Below are 26,296 nucleotides of genomic sequence, written 5' to 3' on the forward strand. Positions count from 1 at the left end.
TCTGACGCACGCTACATCTAAGGGCTTAAAGCTGTGGCTGGTCCTCACCTTCCCTTAACACCGCTTTCACATAGAAACACACTCAGGCCTTCTGCCCTGCCTTACCATCCCAGAACACCCAACACACATTCTCAGGCTCAATCTCACTCTCACTCCCGGCACAGACCACCTCCCAAAGTGCAAACGTCCAAGCCATTTCTCCCATACGATAGGCCTAAGGGCTTAGAGCTGTTGCTGGTCCTCACCTTCCCTTGACACCGCTTTCACAGCCAAACACACTCTGCAATTCTGCCTTTGCCTTGCCTACCAGCACTCCCAACACACACTCTCTCTCGGCACACACCCCCTCCCAAAGTGCCAACACCCAAGGTATTTCTGACGCACGCTACATCTAAGGGCTTAGAGCTGTGGCTGGTCCTCACCTTCCCTTGACAGCGCTTTCACAGCCAAACACACCCTGGCCATCTGCCTTTGCCTTGCCTCCCCGCACTCCCAACACACTCTCACTACCGGCACAGACCTCCTCCCAAAGTGCCAACACCGAAGCAATTTCTTACACATACTACATCTAAGGGCTTAGAGCTGTTGCTGGTCCTCACCTTCCCTTGACACCGCTTTCACAGCCAAACACACTCTGGCCATCTACCCTGGCTTTGCCTACCAGCACTCCCAACACACATTCTCAGGCGCAAAGTCACTCCCGGCACAGAGCAGCAACCAAAGTGCAAACATCCAAGCCATTTCTCCCATACGATAGGCCTAAAAGCTTAGAGCTGTGGCTGGTCCTCACCTTCCCTTGACACCGCTTTCACCGCCAAACACACTCTGGCCATCTGCCTTTGCCTTGCCGCCCAGCACTCCCAACACACTCTCACTCTCAGCACAGACTACCTCCCAACGTCCCAACACCCAAGCGATTTCTGACGCACGCTACTTCTAAGGGCTTAGAGCTGTTGCTGGTCCTCACCTTCCCTTGACACCGCTTTCACAGCCAAACACACTCTGGCATTCTGCCTTTGCCTTGCCTGCCAGTACTCCCAACACATATTCTCAGGCGCAATGTCACTCTCACTCCGGGCAGAGACCACCTCCCAAAGTGCAAACGCCCAAGCCATTTATCCCGCACGCGACCTCTAAGGGCTTAGAGCTGTGGCTGGTCCTCACCTTCCCTTGACACCGCTTTCACAGCCAAACACACTCTGGCATTCTGCACTTGCCTTGCCTACCAGCACTCCCAACACACACTCTCTCTCGGCACACACCACCTCCCAAAGTGCCAACACCCAAGGTATTTCTGACGCACGCTACATCTAAGGGCTTAAAGCTGTGGCTGGTCCTCACCTTCCCTTAACACCGCTTTCACATAGAAACACACTCTGGCCTTCTGCCCTGCCTTACCATCCCAGAACACCCAACACACATTCTCAGGCTCAATCTCACTCTCACTCCCGGCACAGACCACCTCCCAAAGTGCAAACGTCCAAGCCATTTCTCCCATACGATAGGCCGAAGGGCTTAGAGCTGTTGCTGGTCCTCACCTTCCCTTGACACCGCTTTCACAGCCAAACACACTCTGCAATTCTGCCTTTGCCTTGCCTACCAGCACTCCCAACACACACTCTCTCTCGGCACACACCACCTCCCAAAGTGCCAACACCCAAGGTATTTCTGACGCACGCTACATCTAAGGGCTTAGAGCTGTGGCTGGTCCTCACCTTCCCTTGACAGCGCTTTCACAGCCAAACACACTCTGCCCATCTGCCTTTGCCTTGCCTACCCGCACTGCCAACACACTCTCACTACCGGCACAGACCTCCTCCCAAAGTGCCAACACCCAAGCAATTTCTGACACACACTACCTCTAAGGGCTGAGAGCTGTTGCTGGTCCTCACCTTCCCTTGACACCGCTTTCACAGCCAAACACACTCTAGCCGTCTGCCCTGGCTTTGCCTCCCAGCACTCCCAACACACATTCTCAGGCTCAATCTCACTCTCACTCCCGGCACAGACCACCTCCCAAAGTGCAAACGTCCAAGCCATTTATCCCGCACGCTACCTTTAAGGGCTGCGAGTTGTTGCTGGTCCTCACCTTCCCTTGACACCGCTTTCACATACAAACACACTCTGGCCATCTGCCTTTACCTTGCCTACCAGCACTCCCAACACACATTCTCAGGCTCAATCTCACTCTCACTCCCGGCACAGACCACCTCCCAAAGTGCCAACACCCAAGCCATTTCTCCCATGCGATAGGCCTAAGGGCTTAGAGTTGTTGCTGGTCCTCACCTTCCCTTGACACCGCTTTCACAGCCAAACACACTCTGCCCATCTGCCTTTGCCTTGCCTACCAGCACTCCCAACACACATTCGCAGGGTCAATCTCACTCTCACTCCCGGAACAGACCAACTCCCAAAGTGCAAACATCCAAGCCATTTATCCCGCACGCTACCTCTAAGGGCTGAGAGTTGTTGCTGGTCCTCACCTTCCCTTGACACCGCTTTCACAGCCAAACACACTCTGCCCATCTCCCCCTACCTTGCCTCCCAGCACTCCCAACACACTCTCACTCTCGGCACAGACCACCTCCCAATGTCCCAACACCCAAGCGATTTCTGACGCACGCTACATCTAAGGGCTTAGAGCTGTTGCTGGTCCTCACCTTCCCTTGACACCGCTTTCACAGCCAAACACACTCTAGCCGTCTGCCCTGTCTTTGCCTCCCAGCACTCCCAACACACATTCTCAGGCCCAATCTCACTCTCACTCCCGGCAAAGACCAACTCCCAAAGTGCAAACGTCCAAGCCATTTCTCCCAGGCGATAGGCCGAAGGGCTTAGAGCTGTTGCTGGTCCTCACCTTCCCTTGACACCGCTTTCACAGCCAAACACACTCTGCAATTCTACCTTTGCCCTGCCTATCAGCACTCCCAACACACATTCGCAGGGTCAATCTCACTCTCACTCCCTGCACAGACCAACTCCCAAAGTTCAAACATCCAAGCCATTTATCCCGTACGCTACCTCTAAGGGCTGAGAGCTGTGGCTGGTCCTCACCTTCCCTTGACACCGCTTCCACAGCCAAACACACTCTGGCATTCTGCCTTTGCCTTGCCTCCCACCACTCCCAACACACTCTCACTCTCGGCACACACCACCTCCCAAAGTGCAAACCCCCAAGCGATTTCTGACATACACTACATCTAAGGGCTTAGAGATGTGGCTGGTCCTCACCTTCCCTTGACATCGCTTTCACAGACAAACACACTCTAGCCGTCTGCCCTGGCTTTGTCTCCCAGCACTCCCAACACACATTCTCAGGCTCAATCTCACTCTCACTCCCGGCACAGACCACCTCCCAACGTGCAAACATCCAAGCCATTTCTCCCATACGATAGGCCTAAGGGCTTAGAGCTGTTGCTGGTCCTCACCTTCCCTTGACACCGCTTTCACCGCCAAACACACTCTGGCCATCTGCCTTTGCCTTGCCGCCCAGCACTCCCAACACACACTCTCTCTCGGCACACACCACCTCCCAACGTCCCAACACCCAAGCGATTTCTGACACACGCTACCTTTAAGGGCTTAGAGCTGTGGCTGGTCCCCACCTTCCCTTGACACTGCTTTCACAGACAAACACACTCTGGCCACCTACCCTGCCTTTGCCTCCCAGCACTCCCAACACACATTCTCAGGCTCAATCTCACTCTCACTCCCGGCACAGACCACCTCCCATAGTGACAACACCCAAGCCATTTCTCCCAGGCGATAGGCCTAAGGGCTTAGAGCTGTGGCTGGTCCTCACCTTCCCCTGACACCCCTTTCACAGACAAACACACTCTGGCCATCTGCCTTTGCCTTGCCTCCCCGCACTCCCAACACACTCTCACTACCGGCACAGACCTCCTCCCAAAGTGCCAACACCGAAGCAATTTCTTACACATACTACATCTAAGGGTTTAGAGCTGTTGCTGGTCCTCACCTTCCCTTGACACCGCTTTCACAGCCAAACACACTCTGGCATTCTGCCTTTGCCTTGCCTCCCAGTACTCTCAACACATATTCTCAGGCGCAATGTCACTCTCACTCGGGGCACAGACCACCTCCCAAAGTGAAAACGCCCAAGCCATTTATCCCGCACGCGACCTCTAAGTGCTGAGAGCTGTTGCTTGTCCTCACCTTCCCTTGACACCGCTTTCACAGCCAAACACACTCTGCCCATCTGCCTTTGCCTTGCCTGCCAGCACTCCCAACACACTCTCACTCTCGGCACAGACTACCTCCCAACGTCCCAACACCAAGCAATGTCTGACACACGCTACATCTAAGGGCTTAGAGCTGTTGCTGGTCCTCACCTTCCCTTGACACCGCGTTCAGAGTCAAACACACTCTGGCCATCTACCCTGCCTTTGCCTCCCAGCACTCCCAACACACATTCTCAGGCTCAATCTCACTCTCACTCCCGGCACAGACCACCTCCCAAAGTGCAAACGTCCAAGCCATTTCTCCCATACGATAGGCCGAAGGGCTTAGAGCTTTGGCTGGTCCTCACCTTCCCTTGACACCGCTTTCACAGCCAAACACACTCTGCAATTCTGCCTTTGCCTTGCCTACCAGCACTCCCAACACACTCTCACTCTCGGCACACACCCCCTCCCAAAGTGCCAACACCCAAGGTATTTCTGACGCACGCTACATCTAAGGGCTTAAAGCTGTGGCTGGTCCTCACCTTCCCTTGACACCGCTTTCACAGCCAAACACACTCTAGCCGTCTGTCCTGGCTTTGTCTCCCAGCACTCCCAACACACATTCTCAGGCTCAATCTCACTCTCACTCCCGGCACAGACCACCTCCCAAAGTGCAAACATCCAAGCCATTTCTCCCGTACGCTACCTCTAAGGGCTGAGAGCTGTTGCTGGTCCTCACCTTCCCTTGACACCGCTTCCACAGCCAAACAGACTCTGGCATTCTGCCTTTGCCCTGCCTCCCAGCACTCCCAACACACTCTCACTCTCGGCACACACCACCTCCCAAAGTGCAAACCCCCAAGCTATTTCTGACACACACTACATCTAAGGGCTTAGAGCTGTTGCTGGTCCTCACCTTCCCTTGACATCGCTTTCACAGACAAACACACTCTAGCCATCTGCCCTGGCTTTGTCTCCCAGCACTCCCAACACACATTCTCAGGCTCAATCTCACTCTCACTCCCGGCACAGACCACCTCCCAAAGTGCAAACGTCCAAGCCATTTCTCCCATACGATAGGCCTAAGGGCTTAGAGCTGTGGCTGGTCCTCACCTTCCCTTGACACCGCTTTCACAGCCAAACACACTCTGCAATTCTACCTTTGCCTTGCCTACCAGCACTCCCAACACACTCTCACTCTCGGCACACGCCACCTCCCAACGTCCCAACACCCAAGCGATTTCTGACACACGCTACCTTTAAGGGCTTAGAGCTGTGGCTGGTCCCCACCTTCCCTTGACACTGCTTTCACAGCCAAACACACTCTGGCCATCTACCCTGGCTTTGCCTCCCAGCACTCCCAACACACATTCTCAGGCTCAATCTCACTCTCACTCCCGGCACAGACCACCTCCCATAGTGACAACACCCAAGGCATTTCTCCCAGGCGATAGGCCTAAGGGCTTAGAGCTGTTGCTGGTCCTCACCTTCCCCTGACACCACTTTCACAGACAAACACACTCTGCCCATCTGCCTTTGCCTTGCCGCCCAGCACTCCCAACACACTCTCACTCTCGGCACACACCACCTCCCAAAGTGCTAACCCCCAAGCGATTTCTGACGCACGCTATATCCAAGGGCTTAGAGCTGTTGCTGGTCCTCACCTTCCCTTGACACCGCTTTCACAGCCAAACACACTCTGGCATTCTGCCTTTGCCTTGCCTACCAGCACTCCCAACACACATTCTCAGGCTCAATCTCACTCTCACTCCCGGCACAGACCACCTCCCAAAGTTCAAACATCCATGCCATTTATCCCGCACGCTACCTCTAAGGGCTGAGAGTTGTTGCTGGTCCTCACCTTCCCTTGACACCGCTTTCACAGCCAAACACACTCTGCCCATCTGCCTTTGCCTTGCCTCCCAGCACTCCCAACACACTCTCACTCTCGGCACACACCACCTCCCAAAGTGCCAACACCAAGCTATTTGTGACACACACTACATCTAAGGGCTTAGAGCTGTTGCTGGTCCTCACCTTCCCTTGACATCGCTTTCACAGACAAACACACTCTAGCCGTCTGCCCTGGCTTTGCCTCCCAGCACTCCCAACACACATTCTCAGGCTCAATCTCACTCTCACTCCCGGCACAGACCACCTCCCAAAGTTCAAACGTCCAAGCCATTTATCCCGCACGCTACCTCTAAGGGCTGAGAGCTGTTGCTGGTCCTCACCTTCCCTTGACACCGCTTTCACAGCCAAACACACTCTGCCCATCTGCCTTTGCTTTGCCTCCCAGTATTCCCAACACACTCTCACTCTCGGCACACACCACCTCCAAAACTGCCAACATTCCTGCGATTTCTGACGCACACTACATCTAAGGGCTTAGAGCTGTTGCTGGTCCTCACCTTCCCTTGACACTGCTTTCACAGCCAAATACACTCTGGCCATCTACCCTGGCTTTGCCTCCCAGCACTCCCAACACACATTCTCAGGCTCAATCTCACTCTCACTCCCGGCACAGACCACCTCCCATAGTGACAACACCCAAGCCATTTCTCCCAGGCGATAGGCCTAAGGCCTTAGAGCTGTTGCTGGTCCTCACCTTCCCTTGACAGCGCTTTCACAGCCAAACACACCCTGGCCATCTGCCTTTGCCTTGCCTCCCCGCACTGCCAACACACTCTCACTACCGGCACAGACCTCCTCCCAAAGTGCCAACACCGAAGCAATTTCTTACACATACTACATCTAAGGGCTTAGAGCTGTTGCTGGTCCTCACCTTCCCTTGACACCGCTTTCACAGCCAAACACACTCTGGCCATCTACCCTGGCTTTGCCTCCCAGCACTCCCAACACACATTCTCAGGCGCAAAGTCACTCCCGGCACAGAGCAGCAACCAAAGTGCAAACATCCAAGCCATTTCTCCCATACGATAGGCCTAAAAGCTTAGAGCTGTGGCTGGTCCTCACCTTCCCTTGACACCGCTTTCACAGACAAACACACTCTGGCCATCTGCCTTTGCCTTGCCGCCCAGCACTCCCAACACACTCTCACTCTCAGCACAGACTACCTCCCAACGTCCCAACACCCAAGCGATTTCTGACACACGCTACTTCTAAGGGCTTAGAGCTGTTGCTGGTCCTCACCTTCCCTTGACACCGCTTTCACAGCCAAACACACTCTGGCATTCTGCCTTTGCCTTGCCTGCCAGTACTCCCAACACATATTCTCAGGCGCAATGTCACTCTCACTCCCGGCACAGACCACCTCCCAAAGTGCAAACGCCCAAGCCATTTATCCCGCACGCGACCTCTAAGGGCTTAGAGCTGTGGCTGGTCCTCACCTTCCCTTGACACCGCTTTCACAGCCAAACACACTCTGGCATTCTGCACTTGCCTTGCCTACCAGCACTCCCAACACACACTCTCTCTCGGCACACACCACCTCCCAAAGTGCCAACACCCAAGGTATTTCTGACGCACGCTACATCTAAGGGCTTAAAGCTGTGGCTGGTCCTCACCTTCCCTTAACACCGCTTTCACATAGAAACACACTCTGGCCTTCTGCCCTGCCTTACCATCCCAGAACACCCAACACACATTCTCAGGCTCAATCTCACTCTCACTCCCGGCACAGACCACCTCCCAAAGTGCAAACGTCCAAGCCATTTCTCCCATACGATAGGCCTAAGGGCTTAGAGCTGTTGCTGGTCCTCACCTTCCCTTGACACCGCTTTCACCGCCAAACACACTCTGCAATTCTGCCTTTGCCTTGCCTACCAGCACTCCCAACACACACTCTCTCTCGGCACACACCACCTCCCAAAGTGCCAACACCCAAGGTATTTCTGACGCACGCTACATCTAAGGGCTTAGAGCTGTGGCTGGTCCTCACCTTCCCTTGACACCGCTTTCACAGCCAAACACACTCTGCCCATCTGCCTTTGCCTTGCCGCCCAGCACTCCCAACACACTCTCACTCTCGGCACAGACTACCTCCCAACGTCCCAACACCAAGCAATGTCTGACACACGCTACATCTAAGGGCTTAGAGCTGTTGCTGGTCCTCACCTTCCCTTGACACCGCGTTCACAGTCAAACACACTCTGGCCATCTACCCTGCCTTTGCCTCCCAGCACTCCCAACACACATTCTCAGGCTCAATCTCACTCTCACTCCCGGCACAGACCACCTCCCAAAGTGCAAACGTCCAAGCCATTTCTCCCATACGATAGGCCGAAGGGCTTAGAGCTTTGGCTGGTCCTCACCTTCCCTTGACACCGCTTTCACAGCCAAACACACTCTGCAATTCTGCCTTTGCCTTGCCTACCAGCACTCCCAACACACTCTCACTCTCGGCACACACCCCCTCCCAAAGTGCCAACACCCAAGGTATTTCTGACGCACGCTACATCTAAGGGCTTAAAGCTGTGGCTGGTCCTCACCTTCCCTTGACACCGCTTTCACAGCCAAACACACTCTAGCCGTCTGTCCTGGCTTTGTCTCCCAGCACTCCCAACACACATTCTCAGGCTCAATCTCACTCTCACTCCCGGCACAGACCACCTCCCAAAGTGCAAACATCCAAGCCATTTCTCCCGTACGCTACCTCTAAGGGCTGAGAGCTGTTGCTGGTCCTCACCTTCCCTTGACACCGCTTCCACAGCCAAACAGACTCTGGCATTCTGCCTTTGCCCTGCCTCCCAGCACTCCCAACACACTCTCACTCTCGGCACACACCACCTCCCAAAGTGCAAACCCCCAAGCTATTTCTGACACACACTACATCTAAGGGCTTAGAGCTGTTGCTGGTCCTCACCTTCCCTTGACATCGCTTTCACAGACAAACACACTCTAGCCATCTGCCCTGGCTTTGTCTCCCAGCACTCCCAACACACATTCTCAGGCTCAATCTCACTCTCACTCCCGGCACAGACCACCTCCCAAAGTGCAAACGTCCAAGCCATTTCTCCCATACGATAGGCCTAAGGGCTTAGAGCTGTGGCTGGTCCTCACCTTCCCTTGACACCGCTTTCACAGCCAAACACACTCTGCAATTCTACCTTTGCCTTGCCTACCAGCACTCCCAACACACTCTCACTCTCGGCACACGCCACCTCCCAACGTCCCAACACCCAAGCGATTTCTGACACACGCTACCTTTAAGGGCTTAGAGCTGTGGCTGGTCCCCACCTTCCCTTGACACTGCTTTCACAGCCAAACACACTCTGGCCATCTACCCTGGCTTTGCCTCCCAGCACTCCCAACACACATTCTCAGGCTCAATCTCACTCTCACTCCCGGCACAGACCACCTCCCATAGTGACAACACCCAAGGCATTTCTCCCAGGCGATAGGCCTAAGGGCTTAGAGCTGTTGCTGGTCCTCACCTTCCCCTGACACCACTTTCACAGACAAACACACTCTGCCCATCTGCCTTTGCCTTGCCGCCCAGCACTCCCAACACACTCTCACTCTCGGCACACACCACCTCCCAAAGTGCTAACCCCCAAGCGATTTCTGACGCACGCTATATCCAAGGGCTTAGAGCTGTTGCTGGTCCTCACCTTCCCTTGACACCGCTTTCACAGCCAAACACACTCTGGCATTCTGCCTTTGCCTTGCCTACCAGCACTCCCAACACACATTCGCACGGTCAATCTCACTCTCACTCCCGGCACAGACCACCTCCCAAAGTTCAAACATCCATGCCATTTATCCCGCACGCTACCTCTAAGGGCTGAGAGTTGTTGCTGGTCCTCACCTTCCCTTGACACCGCTTTCACAGCCAAACACACTCTGCCCATCTGCCTTTGCCTTGCCTCCCAGCACTCCCAACACACTCTCACTCTCGGCACACACCACCTCCCAAAGTGCCAACACCAAGCTATTTGTGACACACACTACATCTAAGGGCTTAGAGCTGTTGCTGGTCCTCACCTTCCCTTGACAGCGCTTTCACAGACAAACACACTCTAGCCGTCTGCCCTGGCTTTGCCTCCCAGCACTCCCAACACACATTCTCAGGCTCAATCTCACTCTCACTCCCGGCACAGACCACCTCCCAAAGTTCAAACGTCCAAGCCATTTATCCCGCACGCTACCTCTAAGGGCTGAGAGCTGTTGCTGGTCCTCACCTTCCCTTGACACCGCTTTCACAGCCAAACACACTCTGCCCATCTGCCTTTGCTTTGCCTCCCAGTATTCCCAACACACTCTCACTCTCGGCACACACCACCTCCAAAACTGCCAACATTCCTGCGATTTCTGACGCACACTACATCTAAGGGCTTAGAGCTGTTGCTGGTCCTCACCTTCCCTTGACACTGCTTTCACAGCCAAATACACTCTGGCCATCTACCCTGGCTTTGCCTCCCAGCACTCCCAACACACATTCTCAGGCTCAATCTCACTCTCACTCCCGGCACAGACCACCTCCCATAGTGACAACACCCAAGCCATTTCTCCCAGGCGATAGGCCTAAGGCCTTAGAGCTGTTGCTGGTCCTCACCTTCCCTTGACACCCGCTTTCACCGCCAAACACACTCTGGCCATCTGCCTTTGCCTTGCCGCCCAGCACTCCCAACACACACTCTCTCTCGGCACACACCACCTCCCAACGTCCCAACACCCAAGCGATTTCTGACACACGCTACCTTTAAGGGCTTAGAGCTGTGGCTGGTCCCCACCTTCCCTTGACACTGCTTTCACAGACAAACACACTCTGGCCACCTACCCTGCCTTTGCCTCCCAGCACTCCCAACACACATTCTCAGGCTCAATCTCACTCTCACTCCCGGCACAGACCACCTCCCATAGTGACAACACCCAAGCCATTTCTCCCAGGCGATAGGCCTAAGGGCTTAGAGCTGTGGCTGGTCCTCACCTTCCCCTGACACCCCTTTCACAGACAAACACACTCTGGCCATCTGCCTTTGCCTTGCCTCCCCGCACTCCCAACACACTCTCACTACCGGCACAGACCTCCTCCCAAAGTGCCAACACCGAAGCAATTTCTTACACATACTACATCTAAGGGTTTAGAGCTGTTGCTGGTCCTCACCTTCCCTTGACACCGCTTTCACAGCCAAACACACTCTGGCATTCTGCCTTTGCCTTGCCTCCCAGTACTCTCAACACATATTCTCAGGCGCAATGTCACTCTCACTCGGGGCACAGACCACCTCCCAAAGTGAAAACGCCCAAGCCATTTATCCCGCACGCGACCTCTAAGTGCTGAGAGCTGTTGCTTGTCCTCACCTTCCCTTGACACCGCTTTCACAGCCAAACACACTCTGCCCATCTGCCTTTGCCTTGCCTGCCAGCACTCCCAACACACTCTCACTCTCGGCACAGACTACCTCCCAACGTCCCAACACCAAGCAATGTCTGACACACGCTACATCTAAGGGCTTAGAGCTGTTGCTGGTCCTCACCTTCCCTTGACACCGCGTTCAGAGTCAAACACACTCTGGCCATCTACCCTGCCTTTGCCTCCCAGCACTCCCAACACACATTCTCAGGCTCAATCTCACTCTCACTCCCGGCACAGACCACCTCCCAAAGTGCAAACGTCCAAGCCATTTCTCCCATACGATAGGCCGAAGGGCTTAGAGCTTTGGCTGGTCCTCACCTTCCCTTGACACCGCTTTCACAGCCAAACACACTCTGCAATTCTGCCTTTGCCTTGCCTACCAGCACTCCCAACACACTCTCACTCTCGGCACACACCCCCTCCCAAAGTGCCAACACCCAAGGTATTTCTGACGCACGCTACATCTAAGGGCTTAAAGCTGTGGCTGGTCCTCACCTTCCCTTGACACCGCTTTCACAGCCAAACACACTCTAGCCGTCTGTCCTGGCTTTGTCTCCCAGCACTCCCAACACACATTCTCAGGCTCAATCTCACTCTCACTCCCGGCACAGACCACCTCCCAAAGTGCAAACATCCAAGCCATTTCTCCCGTACGCTACCTCTAAGGGCTGAGAGCTGTTGCTGGTCCTCACCTTCCCTTGACACCGCTTCCACAGCCAAACAGACTCTGGCATTCTGCCTTTGCCCTGCCTCCCAGCACTCCCAACACACTCTCACTCTCGGCACACACCACCTCCCAAAGTGCAAACCCCCAAGCTATTTCTGACACACACTACATCTAAGGGCTTAGAGCTGTTGCTGGTCCTCACCTTCCCTTGACATCGCTTTCACAGACAAACACACTCTAGCCATCTGCCCTGGCTTTGTCTCCCAGCACTCCCAACACACATTCTCAGGCTCAATCTCACTCTCACTCCCGGCACAGACCACCTCCCAAAGTGCAAACGTCCAAGCCATTTCTCCCATACGATAGGCCTAAGGGCTTAGAGCTGTGGCTGGTCCTCACCTTCCCTTGACACCGCTTTCACAGCCAAACACACTCTGCAATTCTACCTTTGCCTTGCCTACCAGCACTCCCAACACACTCTCACTCTCGGCACACGCCACCTCCCAACGTCCCAACACCCAAGCGATTTCTGACACACGCTACCTTTAAGGGCTTAGAGCTGTGGCTGGTCCCCACCTTCCCTTGACACTGCTTTCACAGCCAAACACACTCTGGCCATCTACCCTGGCTTTGCCTCCCAGCACTCCCAACACACATTCTCAGGCTCAATCTCACTCTCACTCCCGGCACAGACCACCTCCCATAGTGACAACACCCAAGGCATTTCTCCCAGGCGATAGGCCTAAGGGCTTAGAGCTGTTGCTGGTCCTCACCTTCCCCTGACACCACTTTCACAGACAAACACACTCTGCCCATCTGCCTTTGCCTTGCCGCCCAGCACTCCCAACACACTCTCACTCTCGGCACACACCACCTCCCAAAGTGCTAACCCCCAAGCGATTTCTGACGCACGCTATATCCAAGGGCTTAGAGCTGTTGCTGGTCCTCACCTTCCCTTGACACCGCTTTCACAGCCAAACACACTCTGGCATTCTGCCTTTGCCTTGCCTACCAGCACTCCCAACACACATTCTCAGGCTCAATCTCACTCTCACTCCCGGCACAGACCACCTCCCAAAGTTCAAACATCCATGCCATTTATCCCGCACGCTACCTCTAAGGGCTGAGAGTTGTTGCTGGTCCTCACCTTCCCTTGACACCGCTTTCACAGCCAAACACACTCTGCCCATCTGCCTTTGCCTTGCCTCCCAGCACTCCCAACACACTCTCACTCTCGGCACACACCACCTCCCAAAGTGCCAACACCAAGCTATTTGTGACACACACTACATCTAAGGGCTTAGAGCTGTTGCTGGTCCTCACCTTCCCTTGACATCGCTTTCACAGACAAACACACTCTAGCCGTCTGCCCTGGCTTTGCCTCCCAGCACTCCCAACACACATTCTCAGGCTCAATCTCACTCTCACTCCCGGCACAGACCACCTCCCAAAGTTCAAACGTCCAAGCCATTTATCCCGCACGCTACCTCTAAGGGCTGAGAGCTGTTGCTGGTCCTCACCTTCCCTTGACACCGCTTTCACAGCCAAACACACTCTGCCCATCTGCCTTTGCTTTGCCTCCCAGTATTCCCAACACACTCTCACTCTCGGCACACACCACCTCCAAAACTGCCAACATTCCTGCGATTTCTGACGCACACTACATCTAAGGGCTTAGAGCTGTTGCTGGTCCTCACCTTCCCTTGACACTGCTTTCACAGCCAAATACACTCTGGCCATCTACCCTGGCTTTGCCTCCCAGCACTCCCAACACACATTCTCAGGCTCAATCTCACTCTCACTCCCGGCACAGACCACCTCCCATAGTGACAACACCCAAGCCATTTCTCCCAGGCGATAGGCCTAAGGCCTTAGAGCTGTTGCTGGTCCTCACCTTCCCTTGACAGCGCTTTCACAGCCAAACACACCCTGGCCATCTGCCTTTGCCTTGCCTCCCCGCACTGCCAACACACTCTCACTACCGGCACAGACCTCCTCCCAAAGTGCCAACACCGAAGCAATTTCTTACACATACTACATCTAAGGGCTTAGAGCTGTTGCTGGTCCTCACCTTCCCTTGACACCGCTTTCACAGCCAAACACACTCTGGCCATCTACCCTGGCTTTGCCTCCCAGCACTCCCAACACACATTCTCAGGCGCAAAGTCACTCCCGGCACAGAGCAGCAACCAAAGTGCAAACATCCAAGCCATTTCTCCCATACGATAGGCCTAAAAGCTTAGAGCTGTGGCTGGTCCTCACCTTCCCTTGACACCGCTTTCACAGACAAACACACTCTGGCCATCTGCCTTTGCCTTGCCGCCCAGCACTCCCAACACACTCTCACTCTCAGCACAGACTACCTCCCAACGTCCCAACACCCAAGCGATTTCTGACACACGCTACTTCTAAGGGCTTAGAGCTGTTGCTGGTCCTCACCTTCCCTTGACACCGCTTTCACAGCCAAACACACTCTGGCATTCTGCCTTTGCCTTGCCTGCCAGTACTCCCAACACATATTCTCAGGCGCAATGTCACTCTCACTCCCGGCACAGACCACCTCCCAAAGTGCAAACGCCCAAGCCATTTATCCCGCACGCGACCTCTAAGGGCTTAGAGCTGTGGCTGGTCCTCACCTTCCCTTGACACCGCTTTCACAGCCAAACACACTCTGGCATTCTGCACTTGCCTTGCCTACCAGCACTCCCAACACACACTCTCTCTCGGCACACACCACCTCCCAAAGTGCCAACACCCAAGGTATTTCTGACGCACGCTACATCTAAGGGCTTAAAGCTGTGGCTGGTCCTCACCTTCCCTTAACACCGCTTTCACATAGAAACACACTCTGGCCTTCTGCCCTGCCTTACCATCCCAGAACACCCAACACACATTCTCAGGCTCAATCTCACTCTCACTCCCGGCACAGACCACCTCCCAAAGTGCAAACGTCCAAGCCATTTCTCCCATACGATAGGCCTAAGGGCTTAGAGCTGTTGCTGGTCCTCACCTTCCCTTGACACCGCTTTCACCGCCAAACACACTCTGCAATTCTGCCTTTGCCTTGCCTACCAGCACTCCCAACACACACTCTCTCTCGGCACACACCACCTCCCAAAGTGCCAACACCCAAGGTATTTCTGACGCACGCTACATCTAAGGGCTTAGAGCTGTGGCTGGTCCTCACCTTCCCTTGACACCGCTTTCACAGCCAAACACACTCTGCCCATCTGCCTTTGCCTTGCCGCCCAGCACTCCCAACACACTCTCACTCTCGGCACAGACTACCTCCCAACGTCCCAACACCAAGCAATGTCTGACACACGCTACATCTAAGGGCTTAGAGCTGTTGCTGGTCCTCACCTTCCCTTGACACCGCGTTCACAGTCAAACACACTCTGGCCATCTACCCTGCCTTTGCCTCCCAGCACTCCCAACACACATTCTCAGGCTCAATCTCACTCTCACTCCCGGCACAGACCACCTCCCAAAGTGCAAACGTCCAAGCCATTTCTCCCATACGATAGGCCGAAGGGCTTAGAGCTTTGGCTGGTCCTCACCTTCCCTTGACACCGCTTTCACAGCCAAACACACTCTGCAATTCTGCCTTTGCCTTGCCTACCAGCACTCCCAACACACTCTCACTCTCGGCACACACCCCCTCCCAAAGTGCCAACACCCAAGGTATTTCTGACGCACGCTACATCTAAGGGCTTAAAGCTGTGGCTGGTCCTCACCTTCCCTTGACACCGCTTTCACAGCCAAACACACTCTAGCCGTCTGTCCTGGCTTTGTCTCCCAGCACTCCCAACACACATTCTCAGGCTCAATCTCACTCTCACTCCCGGCACAGACCACCTCCCAAAGTGCAAACATCCAAGCCATTTCTCCCGTACGCTACCTCTAAGGGCTGAGAGCTGTTGCTGGTCCTCACCTTCCCTTGACACCGCTTCCACAGCCAAACAGACTCTGGCATTCTGCCTTTGCCCTGCCTCCCAGCACTCCCAACACACTCTCACTCTCGGCACACACCACCTCCCAAAGTGCAAACCCCCAAGCTATTTCTGACACACACTACATCTAAGGGCTTAGAGCTGTTGCTGGTCCTCACCTTCCCTTGACATCGCTTTCACAGACAAACACACTCTAGCCATCTGCCCTGGCTTTGTCTCCCAGCACTCCCAACACACATTCTCAGGCTCAATCTCACTCTCACTCCCGGCACAGACCACCTCCCAAAGTGCAAACGTCCAAGCCATTTCTCCCATACGATAGGCCTAAGGGCTTAGAGCTGTGGCTGGTCCTCACCTTCCCTTGACACCGCTTTCACAGCCAAACACACTCTGCAATTCTACCTTTGCCTTGCCTACCAGCACTCCCAACACACTCTCACTCTCGGCACACGCCACCTCCCAACGTCCCAACACCCAAGCGATTTCTGACACACGCTACCTTTAAGGGCTTAGAGCTGTGGCTGGTCCCCACCTTCCCTTGACACTGCTTTCACAGCCAAACACACTCTGGCCATCTACCCTGGCTTTGCCTCCCAGCACTCCCAACACACATTCTCAGGCTCAATCTCACTCTCACTCCCGGCACAGACCACCTCCCATAGTGACAACACCCAAGGCATTTCTCCCAGGCGATAGGCCTAAGGGCTTAGAGCTGTTGCTGGTCCTCACCTTCCCCTGACACCACTTTCACAGACAAACACACTCTGCCCATCTGCCTTTGCCTTGCCGCCCAGCACTCCCAACACACTCTCACTCTCGGCACACACCACCTCCCAAAGTGCTAACCCCCAAGCGATTTCTGACGCACGCTATATCCAAGGGCTTAGAGCTGTTGCTGGTCCTCACCTTCCCTTGACACCGCTTTCACAGCCAAACACACTCTGGCATTCTGCCTTTGCCTTGCCTACCAGCACTCCCAACACACATTCGCACGGTCAATCTCACTCTCACTCCCGGCACAGACCACCTCCCAAAGTTCAAACATCCATGCCATTTATCCCGCACGCTACCTCTAAGGGCTGAGAGTTGTTGCTGGTCCTCACCTTCCCTTGACACCGCTTTCACAGCCAAACACACTCTGCCCATCTGCCTTTGCCTTGCCTCCCAGCACTCCCAACACACTCTCACTCTCGGCACACACCACCTCCCAAAGTGCCAACACCAAGCTATTTGTGACACACACTACATCTAAGGGCTTAGAGCTGTTGCTGGTCCTCACCTTCCCTTGACAGCGCTTTCACAGACAAACACACTCTAGCCGTCTGCCCTGGCTTTGCCTCCCAGCACTCCCAACACACATTCTCAGGCTCAATCTCACTCTCACTCCCGGCACAGACCACCTCCCAAAGTTCAAACGTCCAAGCCATTTATCCCGCACGCTACCTCTAAGGGCTGAGAGCTGTTGCTGGTCCTCACCTTCCCTTGACACCGCTTTCACAGCCAAACACACTCTGCCCATCTGCCTTTGCTTTGCCTCCCAGTATTCCCAACACACTCTCACTCTCGGCACACACCACCTCCAAAACTGCCAACATTCCTGCGATTTCTGACGCACACTACATCTAAGGGCTTAGAGCTGTTGCTGGTCCTCACCTTCCCTTGACACTGCTTTCACAGCCAAATACACTCTGGCCATCTACCCTGGCTTTGCCTCCCAGCACTCCCAACACACATTCTCAGGCTCAATCTCACTCTCACTCCCGGCACAGACCACCTCCCATAGTGACAACACCCAAGCCATTTCTCCCAGGCGATAGGCCTAAGGCCTTAGAGCTGTTGCTGGTCCTCACCTTCCCTTGACAGCGCTTTCACAGCCAAACACACCCTGGCCATCTGCCTTTGCCTTGCCTACCCGCACTCCCAACACACTCTCACTACCGGCACAGACCTCCTCCCAAAGTGCCAACACCGAAGCAATTTCTTACACATACTACATCTAAGGGCTTAGAGCTGTTGCTGGTCCTCACCTTCCCTTGACACCGCTTTCACAGCCAAACACACTCTGGCCATCTACCCTGGCTTTGCCTACCAGCACTCCCAACACACATTCTCAGGCGCAAAGTCACTCCCGGCACAGAGCAGCAACCAAAGTGCAAACATCCAAGCCATTTCTCCCATACGATAGGCCTAAAAGCTTAGAGCTGTGGCTGGTCCTCACCTTCCCTTGACACCGCTTTCACAGACAAACACACTCTGGCCATCTGCCTTTGCCTTGCCGCCCAGCACTCCCAACACACTCTCACTCTCAGCACAGACTACCTCCCAACGTCCCAACACCCAAGCGATTTCTGACACACGCTACTTCTAAGGGCTTAGAGCTGTTGCTGGTCCTCACCTTCCCTTGACACCGCTTTCACAGCCAAACACACTCTGGCATTCTGCCTTTGCCTTGCCTGCCAGTACTCCCAACACATATTCTCAGGCGCAATGTCACTCTCACTCCCGGCACAGACCACCTCCCAAAGTGCAAACGCCCAAGCCATTTATCCCGCACGCGACCTCTAAGGGCTTAGAGCTGTGGCTGGTCCTCACCTTCCCTTGACACCGCTTTCACAGCCAAACACACTCTGGCATTCTGCACTTGCCTTGCCTACCAGCACTCCCAACACACACTCTCTCTCGGCACACACCACCTCCCAAAGTGCCAACACCCAAGGTATTTCTGACGCACGCTACATCTAAGGGCTTAAAGCTGTGGCTGGTCCTCACCTTCCCTTAACACCGCTTTCACATAGAAACACACTCTGGCCTTCTGCCCTGCCTTACCATCCCAGAACACCCAACACACATTCTCAGGCTCAATCTCACTCTCACTCCCGGCACAGACCACCTCCCAAAGTGCAAACGTCCAAGCCATTTCTCCCATACGATAGGCCTAAGGGCTTAGAGCTGTTGCTGGTCCTCACCTTCCCTTGACACCGCTTTCACAGCCAAACACACTCTGCAATTCTGCCTTTGCCTTGCCTACCAGCACTCCCAACACACACTCTCTCTCGGCACACACCACCTCCCAAAGTGCCAACACCCAAGGTATTTCTGACGCACGCTACATCTAAGGGCTTAGAGCTGTGGCTGGTCCTCACCTTCCCTTGACAGCGCTTTCACAGCCAAACACACTCTGCCCATCTGCCTTTGCCTTGCCTCCCCGCACTGCCAACACACTCTCACTACCGGCACAGACCTCCTCCCAAAGTGCCAACACCGAAGCAATTTCTGACACACACTACCTCTAAGGGCTGAGAGCTGTTGCTGGTCCTCACCTTCCCTTGACACCGCTTTCACAGCCAAACACACTCTAGCCGTCTGCCCTGGCTTTGCCTCCCAGCACTCCCAACACACATTCTCAGGCTCAATCTCACTCTCACTCCCGGCACAGACCACCTCCCAAAGTGCAAACGTCCAAGCCATTTATCCCGCACGCTACCTTTAAGGGCTGCGAGTTGTTGCTGGTCCTCACCTTCCCTTGACACCGCTTTCACATACAAACACACTCTGGCCATCTGCCTTTACCTTGCCTACCAGCACTCCCAACACACATTCTCAGGCTCAATCTCACTCTCACTCCCGGCACAGACCACCTCCCAAAGTGCCAACACCCAAGCCATTTCTCCCATGCGATAGGCCTAAGGGCTTAGAGTTGTTGCTGGTCCTCACCTTCCCTTGACACTGCTTTCACAGCCAAACACACTCTGCAATTCTACCTTTGCCTTGCCTACCAGCACTCCCAACACACATTCGCAGGGTCAATCTCACTCTCACTCCCGGCACAGACCAACTCCCAAAGTGCAAACATCCAAGCCATTTATCCCGCACGCTACCTCTAAGGGCTGAGAGTTGTTGCTGGTCCTCACCTTCCCTTGACACCACTTTCACAGCCAAACACACTCTGCCCATCTCCCCCTACCTTGCCTCCCAGCACTCCCAACACACTCTCACTCTCGGCACAGACCACCTCCCAATGTCCCAACACCCAAGCGATTTCTGACGCACGCTACATCTAAGGGCTTAGAGCTGTTGCTGGTCCTCACCTTCCCTTGACACCGCTTTCACAGCCAAACACACTCTGCAATTCTACCTTTGCCCTGCCTATCAGCACTCCCAACACACATTCGCAGGGTCAATCTCACTCTCACTCCCTGCACAGACCAACTCCCAAAGTTCAAACATCCAAGCCATTTATCCCGTACGCTACCTCTAAGGGCTGAGAGCTGTGGCTGGTCCTCACCTTCCCTTGACACCGCTTCCACAGCCAAACACACTCTGGCATTCTGCCTTTGCCCTGCCTCCCAGCACTCCCAACACACTCTCACTCTCGGCACACACCACCTCCCAAAGTGCAAACCCCCAAGCTATTTCTGACACACACTACATCTAAGGGCTTAGAGCTGTTGCTGGTCCTCACCTTCCCTTGACATCGCTTTCACAGACAAACACACTCTAGCCGTCTGCCCTGGCTTTGTCTCCCAGCACTCCCAACACACATTCTCAGGCTCAATCTCACTCTCACTCCCGGCACAGACCACCTCCCAAAGTGCAAACGTCCAAGCCATTTCTCCCATACGATAGGCCTAAGGGCTTAGAGCTGTGGCTGGTCCTCACCTTCCCTTGACACCCGCTTTCACCGCCAAACACACTCTGCAATTCTACCTTTGCCTTGCCTACCAGCACTCCCAACACACTCTCACTCTCGGCACACGCCACCTCCCAACGTCCCAACACCCAAGCGATTTCTGACACACGCTACCTTTAAGGGCTTAGAGCTGTGGCTGGTCCCCACCTTCCCTTGACACTGCTTTCACAGCCAAACACACTCTGGCCATCTACCCTGGCTTTGCCTCCCAGCACTCCCAACACACATTCTCAGGCTCAATCTCACTCTCACTCCCGGCACAGACCACCTCCCATAGTGACAACACCCAAGGCATTTCTCCCAGGCGATAGGCCTAAGGGCTTAGAGCTGTTGCTGGTCCTCACCTTCCCCTGACACCACTTTCACAGACAAACACACTCTGCCCATCTGCCTTTGCCTTGCCGCCCAGCACTCCCAACACACTCTCACTCTCGGCACACACCACCTCCCAAAGTGCTAACCCCCAAGCGATTTCTGACGCACGCTATATCCAAGGGCTTAGAGCTGTTGCTGGTCCTCACCTTCCCTTGACACCGCTTTCACAGCCAAACACACTCTGGCATTCTGCCTTTGCCTTGCCTACCAGCACTCCCAACACACATTCGCACGGTCAATCTCACTCTCACTCCCGGCACAGACCACCTCCCAAAGTTCAAACATCCATGCCATTTATCCCGCACGCTACCTCTAAGGGCTGAGAGTTGTTGCTGGTCCTCACCTTCCCTTGACACCGCTTTCACAGCCAAACACACTCTGCCCATCTGCCTTTGCCTTGCCTACCAGCACTCCCAACACACTCTCACTCTCGGCACACACCACCTCCCAAAGTGCCAACACCAAGCTATTTGTGACACACACTACATCTAAGGGCTTAGAGCTGTTGCTGGTCCTCACCTTCCCTTGACATCGCTTTCACAGACAAACACACTCTAGCCGTCTGCCCTGGCTTTGCCTCCCAGCACTCCCAACACACATTCTCAGGCTCAATCTCACTCTCACTCCCGGCACAGACCACCTCCCAAAGTTCAAACGTCCAAGCCATTTATCCCGCACGCTACCTCTAAGGGCTGAGAGCTGTTGCTGGTCCTCACCTTCCCTTGACACCGCTTTCACAGCCAAACACACTCTGCCCATCTGCCTTTGCTTTGCCTCCCAGTATTCCCAACACACTCTCACTCTCGGCACACACCACCTCCAAAACTGCCAACATTCCTGCGATTTCTGACGCACACTACATCTAAGGGCTTAGAGCTGTTGCTGGTCCTCACCTTCCCTTGACACTGCTTTCACAGCCAAATACACTCTGGCCATCTACCCTGGCTTTGCCTCCCAGCACTCCCAACACACATTCTCAGGCTCAATCTCACTCTCACTCCCGGCACAGACCACCTCCCATAGTGACAACACCCAAGCCATTTCTCCCAGGCGATAGGCCTAAGGCCTTAGAGCTGTTGCTGGTCCTCACCTTCCCTTGACAGCGCTTTCACAGCCAAACACACCCTGGCCATCTGCCTTTGCCTTGCCTCCCCGCACTGCCAACACACTCTCACTACCGGCACAGACCTCCTCCCAAAGTGCCAACACCGAAGCAATTTCTTACACATACTACATCTAAGGGCTTAGAGCTGTTGCTGGTCCTCACCTTCCCTTGACACCGCTTTCACAGCCAAACACACTCTGGCCATCTACCCTGGCTTTGCCTCCCAGCACTCCCAACACACATTCTCAGGCGCAAAGTCACTCCCGGCACAGAGCAGCAACCAAAGTGCAAACATCCAAGCCATTTCTCCCATACGATAGGCCTAAAAGCTTAGAGCTGTGGCTGGTCCTCACCTTCCCTTGACACCGCTTTCACAGACAAACACACTCTGGCCATCTGCCTTTGCCTTGCCGCCCAGCACTCCCAACACACTCTCACTCTCAGCACAGACTACCTCCCAACGTCCCAACACCCAAGCGATTTCTGACACACGCTACTTCTAAGGGCTTAGAGCTGTTGCTGGTCCTCACCTTCCCTTGACACCGCTTTCACAGCCAAACACACTCTGGCATTCTGCCTTTGCCTTGCCTGCCAGTACTCCCAACACATATTCTCAGGCGCAATGTCACTCTCACTCCCGGCACAGACCACCTCCCAAAGTGCAAACGCCCAAGCCATTTATCCCGCACGCGACCTCTAAGGGCTTAGAGCTGTGGCTGGTCCTCACCTTCCCTTGACACCGCTTTCACAGCCAAACACACTCTGGCATTCTGCACTTGCCTTGCCTACCAGCACTCCCAACACACACTCTCTCTCGGCACACACCACCTCCCAAAGTGCCAACACCCAAGGTATTTCTGACGCACGCTACATCTAAGGGCTTAAAGCTGTGGCTGGTCCTCACCTTCCCTTAACACCGCTTTCACATAGAAACACACTCTGGCCTTCTGCCCTGCCTTACCATCCCAGAACACCCAACACACATTCTCAGGCTCAATCTCACTCTCACTCCCGGCACAGACCACCTCCCAAAGTGCAAACGTCCAAGCCATTTCTCCCATACGATAGGCCTAAGGGCTTAGAGCTGTTGCTGGTCCTCACCTTCCCTTGACACCGCTTTCACAGCCAAACACACTCTGCAATTCTGCCTTTGCCTTGCCTACCAGCACTCCCAACACACACTCTCTCTCGGCACACACCACCTCCCAAAGTGCCAACACCCAAGGTATTTCTGACGCACGCTACATCTAAGGGCTTAGAGCTGTGGCTGGTCCTCACCTTCCCTTGACACCGCTTTCACAGCCAAACACACTCTGCCCATCTGCCTTTGCCTTGCCTACCCGCACTGCCAACACACTCTCACTACCGGCACAGACCTCCTCCCAAAGTGCCAACACCGAAGCAATTTCTGACACACACTACCTCTAAGGGCTGAGAGCTGTTGCTGGTCCTCACCTTCCCTTGACACCGCTTTCACAGCCAAACACACTCTAGCCGTCTGCCCTGGCTTTGCCTCCCAGCACTCCCAACACACATTCTCAGGCTCAATCTCACTCTCACTCCCGGCACAGACCACCTCCCAAAGTGCAAACGTCCAAGCCATTTATCCCGCACGCTACCTTTAAGGGCTGCGAGTTGTTGCTGGTCCTCACCTTCCCTTGACACCGCTTTCACATACAAACACACTCTGGCCATCTGCCTTTACCTTGCCTACCAGCACTCCCAACACACATTCTCAGGCTCAATCTCACTCTCACTCCCGGCACAGACCACCTCCCAAAGTGCCAACACCCAAGCCATTTCTCCCATGCGATAGGCCTAAGGGCTTAGAGTTGTTGCTGGTCCTCACCTTCCCTTGACACTGCTTTCACAGCCAAACACACTCTGCAATTCTACCTTTGCCTTGCCTACCAGCACTCCCAACACACATTCGCAGGGTCAATCTCACTCTCACTCCCGGCACAGACCAACTCCCAAAGTGCAAACATCCAAGCCATTTATCCCGCACGCTACCTCTAAGGGCTGAGAGTTGTTGCTGGTCCTCACCTTCCCTTGACACCGCTTTCACAGCCAAACACACTCTGCCCATCTCCCCCTACCTTGCCTCCCAGCACTCCCAACACACTCTCACTCTCGGCACAGACCACCTCCCAATGTCCCAACACCCAAGCGATTTCTGACGCACGCTACATCTAAGGGCTTAGAGCTGTTGCTGGTCCTCACCTTCCCTTGACACCGCTTTCACAGACAAACACACTCTAGCCGTCTGCCCTGGCTTTGCCTCCCAGCACTCCCAACACACATTCTCAGGCTCAATCTCACTCTCACTCCCGGCACAGACCACCTCCCAACGTGCAAACATCCAAGCCATTTCTCCCATACGATAGGCCTAAGGGCTTAGAGCTGTTGCTGGTCCTCACCTTCCCTTGACACCGCTTTCACCGCCAAACACACTCTGGCCATCTGCCTTTGCCTTGCCGCCCAGCACTCCCAACACACACTCTCTCTCGGCACACACCACCTCCCAACGTCCCAACACCCAAGCGATTTCTGACACACGCTACCTTTAAGGGCTTAGAGCTGTGGCTGGTCCCCACCTTCCCTTGACACTGCTTTCACAGACAAACACACTCTGGCCACCTACCCTGCCTTTGCCTCCCAGCACTCCCAACACACATTCTCAGGCTCAATCTCACTCTCACTCCCGGCACAGACCACCTCCCATAGTGACAACACCCAAGCCATTTCTCCCAGGCGATAGGCCTAAGGGCTTAGAGCTGTGGCTGGTCCTCACCTTCCCCTGACACCCCTTTCACAGACAAACACACTCTGGCCATCTGCCTTTGCCTTGCCTCCCCGCACTCCCAACACACTCTCACTACCGGCACAGACCTCCTCCCAAAGTGCCAACACCGAAGCAATTTCTTACACATACTACATCTAAGGGTTTAGAGCTGTTGCTGGTCCTCACCTTCCCTTGACACCGCTTTCACAGCCAAACACACTCTGGCATTCTGCCTTTGCCTTGCCTCCCAGTACTCTCAACACATATTCTCAGGCGCAATGTCACTCTCACTCGGGGCACAGACCACCTCCCAAAGTGAAAACGCCCAAGCCATTTATCCCGCACGCGACCTCTAAGGGCTGAGAGCTGTTGCTTGTCCTCACCTTCCCTTGACACCGCTTTCACAGCCAAACACACTCTGCCCATCTGCCTTTGCCTTGCCTGCCAGCACTCCCAACACACTCTCACTCTCGGCACAGACTACCTCCCAACGTCCCAACACCAAGCAATGTCTGACACACGCTACATCTAAGGGCTTAGAGCTGTTGCTGGTCCTCACCTTCCCTTGACACCGCGTTCAGAGTCAAACACACTCTGGCCATCTACCCTGCCTTTGCCTCCCAGCACTCCCAACACACATTCTCAGGCTCAATCTCACTCTCACTCCCGGCACAGACCACCTCCCAAAGTGCAAACGTCCAAGCCATTTCTCCCATACGATAGGCCGAAGGGCTTAGAGCTTTGGCTGGTCCTCACCTTCCCTTGACACCGCTTTCACAGCCAAACACACTCTGCAATTCTGCCTTTGCCTTGCCTACCAGCACTCCCAACACACTCTCACTCTCGGCACACACCCCCTCCCAAAGTGCCAACACCCAAGGTATTTCTGACGCACGCTACATCTAAGGGCTTAAAGCTGTGGCTGGTCCTCACCTTCCCTTGACACCGCTTTCACAGCCAAACACACTCTAGCCGTCTGTCCTGGCTTTGTCTCCCAGCACTCCCAACACACATTCTCAGGCTCAATCTCACTCTCACTCCCGGCACAGACCACCTCCCAAAGTGCAAACATCCAAGCCATTTCTCCCGTACGCTACCTCTAAGGGCTGAGAGCTGTTGCTGGTCCTCACCTTCCCTTGACACCGCTTCCACAGCCAAACAGACTCTGGCATTCTGCCTTTGCCCTGCCTCCCAGCACTCCCAACACACTCTCACT

Source organism: Pelecanus crispus, chromosome 16 (assembly GCF_030463565.1).
Source record: "Pelecanus crispus isolate bPelCri1 chromosome 16, bPelCri1.pri, whole genome shotgun sequence".
In the NCBI taxonomy this organism is placed as follows: Eukaryota; Metazoa; Chordata; class Aves; order Pelecaniformes; family Pelecanidae; genus Pelecanus; species Pelecanus crispus.